Source organism: Pygocentrus nattereri, chromosome 22, assembly GCF_015220715.1.
Source record: "Pygocentrus nattereri isolate fPygNat1 chromosome 22, fPygNat1.pri, whole genome shotgun sequence".
Lineage (NCBI taxonomy): Eukaryota > Metazoa > Chordata > Actinopteri > Characiformes > Serrasalmidae > Pygocentrus > Pygocentrus nattereri.
This window is the reverse complement of record NC_051232.1, coordinates 8,027,432-8,036,947: the sequence shown is the minus strand read 5'-3', so window position 1 is coordinate 8,036,947 and position 9,516 is coordinate 8,027,432. Positions and strand designations below refer to the sequence as shown.

The following is a 9,516-nucleotide window of genomic DNA, read 5'->3' as shown; positions in this document are numbered from 1 at the left end:
CACGTTATTGAATATGACATCAGTCTCATAGATCTTGATCCAGGACAGCACATTGTAGCAATAAGCCAATTTTCATGTCAATTGGACAATTTTTGCTTGGTATAGCATCACCACCAATGCAGTTGCACCAAACTCTGAAGACCATTTATGACTGCCATAGTGTTCATGCCTATGAAGTTTCGTAACAATCAATCAATGCCTTTCTGAGTTAGAGCTGAATATGCATGATGTTGGAGCTCCACCCACATTTCCGGGTGGGGCCTGGATGATTCACAGTGAGCAAATTCCCACATTTTTTTCACAGTTATTAAAGTTCGGCTTATTGGGCATCTAATGATAACAGATATGTGCAGATTGTGCAAAAACTCAGGGACTTAGTTTGTGCTGAAAATTTGTGCAAATTTGCATAATTACGCAAATTACTCCCCCAATCACACAATGTCATTAGCATTAGGAGGGTGAAGGCAGCGCAGGCCTTATTTCTATAGTCATGAACAGGATCATCATTATTATTACTGGGGGTCCAAGCACAAAGTGCTGGAAACTAATTGTTTCTTCTTCTTCTGCCCTAAAACAAATCGTGCAGACCAAACCGTAAGTTGTTCACACATGCAACATGAGCTCAGCCCAATCAGCCTGATGGAGGTGCTATAGCAAACCTTTGTACGTTTAGCAAATTTGCATAAAATGCGAATTACCTATAGTGATTTTTTTATATGGGCAAAATAGCTCCTTTGTGGGCCATGATATAAGTAATCAGGAGATGAAGGAATTTTGTATCTATGACAAACGGTACAGAATCGTCGGCCCTAAACGTACAAACTCAGGCTGATTGGGCTGAGCTCATGTTGCATGTGTGAACAACTTACGGTTTGGTCTGCATGATTTGTTTTAGGGCAGAAGAAGAAGAAACAATAGGTTTCCAGCACTTTGTGCTTGGACCCCCAGTAATAATAATGATGATCCTGTTCATGACTATAGAAATAACCAGAGCCTCCCGAGCGGCGCAACCATCTAAGCATTGACCCTATCGTCAGGAGATCATGAGTTCGGTCACTGGTGATGCTACAGCCGTCCGTAGCCGGGAGTCCAAGAGAGCACAATTGGCCTTGCTCTCTTTGGGTGGGCAGGATGGCCCCCCTCTCTCCCCATTACTTAGCTGATGTAACAGATCCGGCGGTTGGCGCTTTCCTCCGAGCGCGTCCGGCTGTCCAATGACGTTGCATGAGCGGCAGTTCGAAAAGAAGCGGTGGCTGGTTTCACAGGGGGAGGCCTGCGCTGCCTTCACCCTCCTAATGCTGATGGCATCGTGTGATTGGGGGAGTGCTAACTAGCGGGTGGAATTGGAGACAAATAAATTGGAGAGAGAAATAAATAAATAACCAGACTCTCAGATGGGGTTATATTGTCTTATTTACACATTCCTCCTTTTATTTCTCCAGCTTGTGTGGTTAGAATATGTTTATGCTTTAATATACATACATGAGTAACACTGTTTAATGGTAAACATGCGAGTGCCCTGAAAACGTCCAACTGAAAAACTGCAGCTTCTTCCACCTGATCGCTTCACTGTGCCTGTGAGTGTGGAGCAGGAATTGTGGGATGGCAGAAGGCCCGTTGCCATGGTAACAGGATGTGCAGACTGTGCAGTGTTACTCTATGTGAGGAAACATGAGAGAGAGTAACAGAGAATGAGGGAGGAGCCTCAACAGTGAGTTCAGAATCTCCTGCGCCACAGCATGTCTGTCCTGGAGACAGCAGCATGACCTTTAACCTTTACAACATTCAATCATGAGAAATAACAGGTGACAGAACACACACACACACACATACACACACACACATTGCTATCACAAATTAAACCACATTGTTTTCTCTGGATTAGTTTAGGTGTTTCATGCTCTTTGTAGTTCACCTTCATCTGCTTCATCTGACTCTGTCATTACACACATGGCTCCACCTACATGGTCACTGTTGGTTATTCTTGCACTCACTCTAAAAGAGTTTATTAGTGAGTTTAATTTAGAGTTAGCATTAGGACACAGTTAGTGTAGAGTTAGCATAGAGATTATATAGAGTTGATATGAAGTTAGAGTAGAGTTAGGGTAGCATTAGACATGTGTAGACATTGTGGCATTAGTGTAGAGTTGGTGTAGAGTTAGTGTAGAGGTAATGTGGAGTGAATGTAGAGAGTGTAGAGTTCACATGGAGTAAGCATGGAGACGTAGAGTTCATGTGGAGTAAGCATGGAGGTGTAGTCCGTGTAGAGTTCATGTGGAGTAAGCATGGAGGTGTAGAGTTCATGTGGAGTAAGCATGGAGGTGTAGAGTTCACGTGGAGTAAGCATGGCGGTGTAGAGTTCATGTGGACTAAGCATCGAAATGTAGAGTTAGTGTAGAGTTCATGTGGAGTAAGCATGGAGGTGTAGAGTTAGTGTAGAGTTCATGTGGACTAAGCATGGAGGTGTATAGTTCATGTAAAGAACATGAAAAGTTTAGAGATAGTATTGAGTTAATGTGGTGGTAGTGTAGAGTTAGTGTGGAGTTAGAGTAGAGTTAGTGTAATGTGGAGTTAGTAGTAAAGATAGTGTAGAATTAAGGTATAGTCCATGTAAAGATAGTGAAAAATTTAGAGATAGTGTTGAGTTAATGTAGAGTTAGTGTAGAGTTAGTGTGGAGTTTGAATATTACTTTAGATGTCAGGTCCTGTGAGTACGGGGTCAGTGTTCGTTAAGGATTAATATTCATGAATGGTTGGGTTAATTTTAGAGTTAGGGTTATTTAAGAGCTAGTTTAGGATTAGTGTTAGTTTAGGGTTAGTGTTAGTTTAGGATTAGTGTAAGTTTGGGGTTAGTGTTAGTTTAGGATTAGTGTTAGTTTAGGATTAGTGTTAGTTCTGGATAAGTGTTCGTTTAAGTTCGGTTTCAGTTTAAGATTAGGGTTGGTTCAGGATTAGTGTTAGTTCAGGATTAGTGTAAGTTTAGGATTAGTGTAAATTCAGGGTTAGTGTTAGTTTAGGATTAGTGTAAGTTTAGTGTTAGCTCTGGATAAGTGTTGATTTAAGTTTCAGTTTAAGATTAGGGCTGGTTCAGGATTAGTGTTAGTTCAGGATTAGTGTTAGTTCAGGATTAGTGTTAGTTTAGGATCAGTGTACGTTTAGTGTTAGCTCTGGTAAGTTTCAGTTTAAGATTAGTTAAAATGCCAGTCTGCTGTTGTTATTTGTCTTTTTATGCAGTTCTCCGTGACACTTCTCTGTACCTCTCAGCCGCATTTAACGTTTGAATTTTACACCAATTTCGTGACTTCATTCACTAAACCTCTTTTCACTACAGTACCCAGCAGATATTGTGCAAACATGTCATATCATCATTAGGAATCCCTACAATTAGCTGAGTAGTTAACATGCTGACATCACTTCACAGATTTGCTTTTTAGCCAAGTTAGAGATTCGACTTCTTAACAGAAACACCACGTCTGGGATTGACCACTGACATCCACTAGGAATTCAGGTAGAGTGGTTGGTGTAGTGTAGTGGGTAACACCTCTGCCTTCTACACTGTAGACTGGGGTTCAATCCCCACCTGGGCAAACACCCTACACTATACCAATAAGAGTCCTTGGGCAAGACTCCTAACACTACCCATCGCCTACCTGTGTAAAAATGATCAAATTGTAAGTTGCTCTGGATAAGAGCGTCAGCCAAATGCCGTAAATGTAATTGTAAGGTAGAGGAAAATATTCAGCCACTGCCCAGAGTGTCCACCTCTCAGCGCCTGAAGTCTTTCAAAATGTGCACCTTAAATCTTCATTCCGAGACTCAGTGTGGACATCAGCGTGCATTACTGCAGCACTGCATCTGTGCTCACAGCCGTTTTTGGTGATGGGTGTATTTCATTTTGGCTGGACTGTCCCATCACTTGGTGTTCCCGTAGGTTAGTGTGAGGCTAATTGGGTGGTTATTGGTTGTATAGGGAGATTCGCTCGAAAGAGGCCCTGAATATTCTGCTGTAACTCCCATTAGGATGAAGCAACCTGAGCTCTAATAACTAATAACATGTGTGTAGTTACACATGAATAACATATGGAACAACAATGATGAGTTGGTCACTGTTACAGATGGATTACAGAAGTACAGCCTATGTAATTACACGTGTGTATCAACTTGTTTTGCCTCATATAATCAGTGTATGTTATACGCAGGAACTTTCCTGTAGAGCAGTGTTAGTTATAATTTACAATAAGTTGGCAGTTAGTGTAGTTGTTATGTAGGTACTGTTTTAATAATGGAATAATTTAGTAATGTAGACATTGTAAGTAGGGCTGCAGCTATCGATTATTTTAGTAATCGAGTACTCTACTGAAACGTCGATTCGATTAATCGAGTAATCGGATAAAACATATTTCCTTATGTAAAGCGCAATTAAAAACACACAAGAGAAAACAAGACATTTCACTTAATAATGAATGACCAATTGGTTTTCTTTTTAAAATAAGTTATATTTTTTAATTCACGACATACATTTCCAAATTGCAAGCACAAATAGAAATAAATAAAACAGAATAGAAGCAAATGTAAAAGTAAAAAGTAAGTAAAAAAAGTTAAAAAAAAAAGTAAAAAAGTAAAAGTAAAAAAATCAATTAAATTACTTTCAACTTAGGATTTCTTGTAAGTATAAAAAATATAGGGCATTAAAAAATAAATAAATAAATAAAGGAATAAACATTGGCTTTATATTGTGCATTTTAGCTTCTGGACATTTGAACAGGAACAGGTCCATGCAGTTTCACATCTTTCTGCTGTGAGTGCTGTAATAGATTCAGGAGAATCGAGGCAAAGGCCACTGTGTGTGTGTTTGCGTTCTTTAAAGGAGCATTTGGTTGCACTGCAGGAAGGTTAGCATGTCAACATGTTCAGGGCTTCGGCTTGCCGAAGCGATATTACCTGCAGCTGAAATCAGACGCTCCGATGGCGTGGATGTAACTGGAATACACAGCAGAGACCTTGCCAATTCTGCCAATGTTGGATAGCGCACTGCATTCTTTTCCCACCAGGTCAGTGGATTCTCCTTCTTGGATTAGGATGTTCTCCAAAATACAGCAAGACCTGTGGAATAATTGTGACAACAAAAGTATAAAAAGTATTTTTGTTAATTTACATTTTGCACTGCAGGTATTACAGTCATTATCTGTATCAGTATGATTTTTCTATCCAGTATGCCTTATTGCAAGTACTTCATAGCACATCTTGAGGGAAGGTAAAAAATAGTCCTATAAAGCGATCTGAAATTTGTTAAGATTAAAAACAATATTATTTAATTACCTCCTGCTCTACAGCATTTAACTGCTTCTCCTCATCTTGGTCATGACTTGTGGTGGTGTCTGAGTCAAAGAAAGGTGTAGCCTCCTTGGCATATGCTGCTGGTGCTTCTGTGCCAGATGTTCCATGGTTACTTGCGGTGGGCTGCCTCACTTGCTGTTTGGCAGCAAGTGCCATGGCTCGTACTGCATTTTGGACCTTGAATACTTCATCAGCAGGCAAGAATCTCAGTTTTCGAAACCTGGGATCCAAAGCAGCAGCAAGCAGGGTGATGTTTGGAGATTCAGGAGTAAACTTAGTTAGTTCTTGCCATCGTTCTGTGACCTGTTCTGCTGCATGAGTCTGAAATGACCTCACGGGTGCAGTCTCAAGTTCTGGCCTCTGTATGTTCTGCTTAAGTTCACATGTGCACAAGATGTGGAAGTGCAGAGACTACACTGTAGCTGATTGAAAGGGCTCAAGGACATGGTTCAGCTCCTCAATCAGGTTGCAGTGTTCAGGTTTGAGGTCCAGGTAATGTTTCCCTCTCTGAGTCACTGCTGGATCAGAGAGTGTGGCAGTCACCATCTCTGTTCCTGTAGTCTGGCCAACATGGCGTAGGTGCTGTTCCAGCGTGTCCAGACATCTTGCACCAGCCTGTTCTCCTTGACATCTCCTTGTCCTTCAACTTGGCACATGAAAGTTCACTTTTTTTGAAACACACTTTGGGATAGCCTGATGAATCTGATGAGAGCTTTGAACAACCAAGTTTAGGGTGTGCCCTGCACAAGGACACAACACTGATGCCCATCCGAACCTTTCTTGCAAAATCTTCGATGCTGCCACAACATTAGCGCCATTGTCGTGGACGACAGCTTTGATTTTCTCTGTTGTAACGTCAAATTTGGTTATCACCTCCTCGGTCCATTGTGCAATATTTGCAGCTGTATGTCTTTCCTCAAGGGGCATCGTTGTCAGGCAGTGTGACACCATTTTCCAATTCTTCCCAAGACAGTGGCATGTCACCCCCCCATATAAGCTTCTGTTGCGATGCTCGTCCAAATATCAGTTGTGAGTGTAATGCTCTCAGCCTCTTGCAGGGCCTGTTTCATCTTGGCTTTGACACCTTCATACTTTTTCTCCATTTGTTTTGTGAAGAAAGTTCTTGATGGAAGCTCATAATTGGGATGGAAAGTTGAAATCATCGCTTTAAAACCGGCATCCTCCACCATGCTCAGTGGGCGCATGTCTGGGACCATCATGTTTAAAATGCTATTTGTTGCTCGGGTCTACATAACGGCGCTTTGTAGATAAATTTGTCCATCCGAGACTGTGATGATGATGATTTACTAAAAAAAGACCATAAATAATAATAATTAGTTCATTGACATCACTAAGACTAAATGACATAATACAGTAGGTTCACGGCCGTGCATTAATGAACCCTAAAATTGACATTAGGGCACATTAGGCACTAGTGGTCGTTGACATTTTATCCATCAACTAAGAGACACACAGTGTCTGAAATGACCTTTTTGTCTCACCAGCCAAACGTAATCATAGATGAAAAAAAATCAAGCATATTGTTTCCGACCAAAGTAACTTTAGTTCAGCGAACTTTAACATGTATTTATTGTTTAGCTATCTCGTTAACTCCACAGCGCTGTGTCTACTGATTACATAAAGCCTGAATTAAGTCAAGAACATGTAATAAACTAGCCACACATTCGACAGTATTCCTAATAGTCAACACTCCACAGGGCTCTCGTGATGTTATTAAGGTACATTAATGTTAATCCCATTGATTTGTTATAAGTTAAATTTACCTCGTCTCGGCTCCGCTCCATCCTGGGTGTCCTCGGCCGAGATGGTGCAGCATTGAAGATGTGCTGTTGTGGTAGGCAAGGACTATGTTGCACCGAGTACATGTCACTGTGTTGTTCTTGCTGTCGAGCCTAAAATGCTCTCATACTTTTGACATTTTCTGTCTTTTCCTATTGTGCTTTTCTTCTCGTACGTTTTCGCCGTTTCCCCTCGCCGCTTCCATATTCCCGCCTCTCAACTCAAAACCTCTGCTGTGTCCACCTCCTCCTTCTTTCTGTGCTACGCTCTGAGTTTTAAATGAAATAAACGATTCCTCGAGGCACAGAAAATTATGTAATCGAGTAACTCGAATTACTCGAGTCATCGTTTCACCCTTAATTATACTTTAAGATAAGAGGATACCTGCTGTTCCATCTGATTACGCATGTAATACATTTGTTATTACCCTTGTGTAATTACATGAGAGAGAATAGGCTGTTACACCTATCAAGATACCCTTGTGTAATTACAAGAGGCAAAACTGAAGTTGATACAAAAGTGTAATTACATAGGCTGTAGTTTCGTAATCCACCTGTAACAGTCACGAAATCATCAGTAGTTACAATGTTGTTGGGAATGTTATTCACAAGTAACTACACAGTTATTACAGACACTTAATATAAGGTGGGACCAAAACTGTGCTACATACCTTGGCCTGTGTTTTCTTCCAGACACATGAAGGAGTACAGGGGTCTGCACCCAGAAGGTGGTTACGGAGGTTAAACCTCGTGACTGCTGTCCGGTCCTGACCTCATTGCTCCGACGCAGGGGCATCCCGGCTTGTTCGAAGCTCCATATACTGAGGAGCGCATTGTGCGTTGTTTGGTTCAGATCGCTTAATCCTAGTGAGAGCTATTCCAGAATATTGGGGGCCTCTTTCAAGTGAATCTCCCTGTATATGTGCTGAAATCTCTTAAGATCTGAAATGTTAGCTAACCTCTCCTGCGTCTCTCTCTGAAAACTGTTGACCTGTTTTTATCACAATTTAACATTAGCAGAATTCATGTGGTCCACACACACACACACAAACACACACACACACACACACACTCACACTGGTGAGGAACCGTCCTGGTGGTGTGAAGTTCCCGCTGTGGTGTAGACATTGGTGATCAGGGATGAGGCATCCAGTAGATGCCTTGTAGAATAACAAATGCATTGTGGGATATGTTTTAGGAAGCACATGATAGGAAGACTGCTTAACCATGTGACCATGACAACTGCATCCAGTCCAGCAGAGTCCCAGAGCAGCAGTTCAGACTTCTGAACACAGGATCCACGAGGCCCCGCCGCACTTTTCGTCCACTCAGCAGGTCCTTTACGCAGGTAGAACATTAAACTGCAGCTCCTGACCGCAGCTTTGATCTGACCCGCGATGCACCACGGACCTGCGGTATCTTTACAAAAGTCTTCAGCATCCCTCCGTCATGGGCGAGCGGTCGTCCCCACCGTGTGTCCACTCCAACTCTGCTTTAACTCTTCATTCTGCTTCTCTCTAGTCACCGGCCGCTACTCTAATTCCTGTTTTAGCAGGTGGGTTAAAGGAGTGAAATCATCAGACTGCGCTGGACTTTCGGGCATTTGGTGGTTGGCTAAAAGCAGTCAGCCTCTCGGGTCAATTTGCTGACTGTGTGGTCAGTCACAAAGCAGAAAATGCACAATCCTGGCAGTAAAAGAGAACGGGCACTGATTATTAGCAGTGATTAGCCGCAGTTAGCCGTGATTAGCTGTGAGAGTGTAAGTCCAGAGAGAGTATCGGAGCTGCATCTTCACAGGAACTCCTGTGAGTTTTACATCGTTACTGTCATAAGAAAACCTCTAAGTCTCTAAAGCAGTGTCTTTATCTGAGAAAGAGGGGAACGTAGTCCGTTTAATGTACGATGACGTAGTAGTTGAAGTCATTTTGTACCATGTCTGTTACATTCATCAATAAAATGGGCGTAAAAACAGAGACACGTCGATCTGAAGGTGCTGATTCGACGGCCTAGTTTAGAAATGTAAATGCTAACTTTGGTCATATTCGGCATACACGACGGCCACTTTATTAACCAGTTGCTTGTTAACACAAATAGCTAATCAGCCAATCACATGGCCACAACTCAATGCATTCAGGCATGTAGAGGAGGTCAAGACAACTAGCTGAAGTGCAGACTGAGCATCAGAACGGGGAAGAAAGGGGATTTAAGGGGCTTTGAACGTGACGTGGTTGTTGGTGCCAGACGGGCTGGTCTGAGTATTTCAGAAACTGCTGATCTACTGGGATTTTCACACACAACCATCTCTAGGGTTTACAGAAAACGGTCCGAAAAAGAGGAAATATTAGGTTAGCTGTGTGGACGAAAATGCCTTGTTGATGTG

General features: G+C 42.0%; 1 long non-coding RNA gene across 3 annotated transcripts; it reads right to left on the bottom strand.

The window, feature by feature from the left end:
* Positions 1-1,395: 1,395 nt before the first annotated feature.
* LOC108413197 lies at positions 1,396-9,331 on the bottom strand. 3 transcript variants are annotated; one of them, XR_005129377.1, is made up of 4 exons: positions 7,808-9,331; positions 7,122-7,690; positions 5,320-6,644; positions 1,396-5,103 (listed from the first exon to the last, which is right to left on the bottom strand). It is a non-coding gene; the product is annotated as an uncharacterized LOC108413197 (long non-coding RNA). The 3 variants fall into 3 exon arrangements; XR_005129376.1 differs by having other exon boundaries at positions 5,320-7,690; XR_005129378.1 differs by having other exon boundaries at positions 5,320-7,405.
* Between the last annotated feature and the right edge of the window lie 185 nt (positions 9,332-9,516).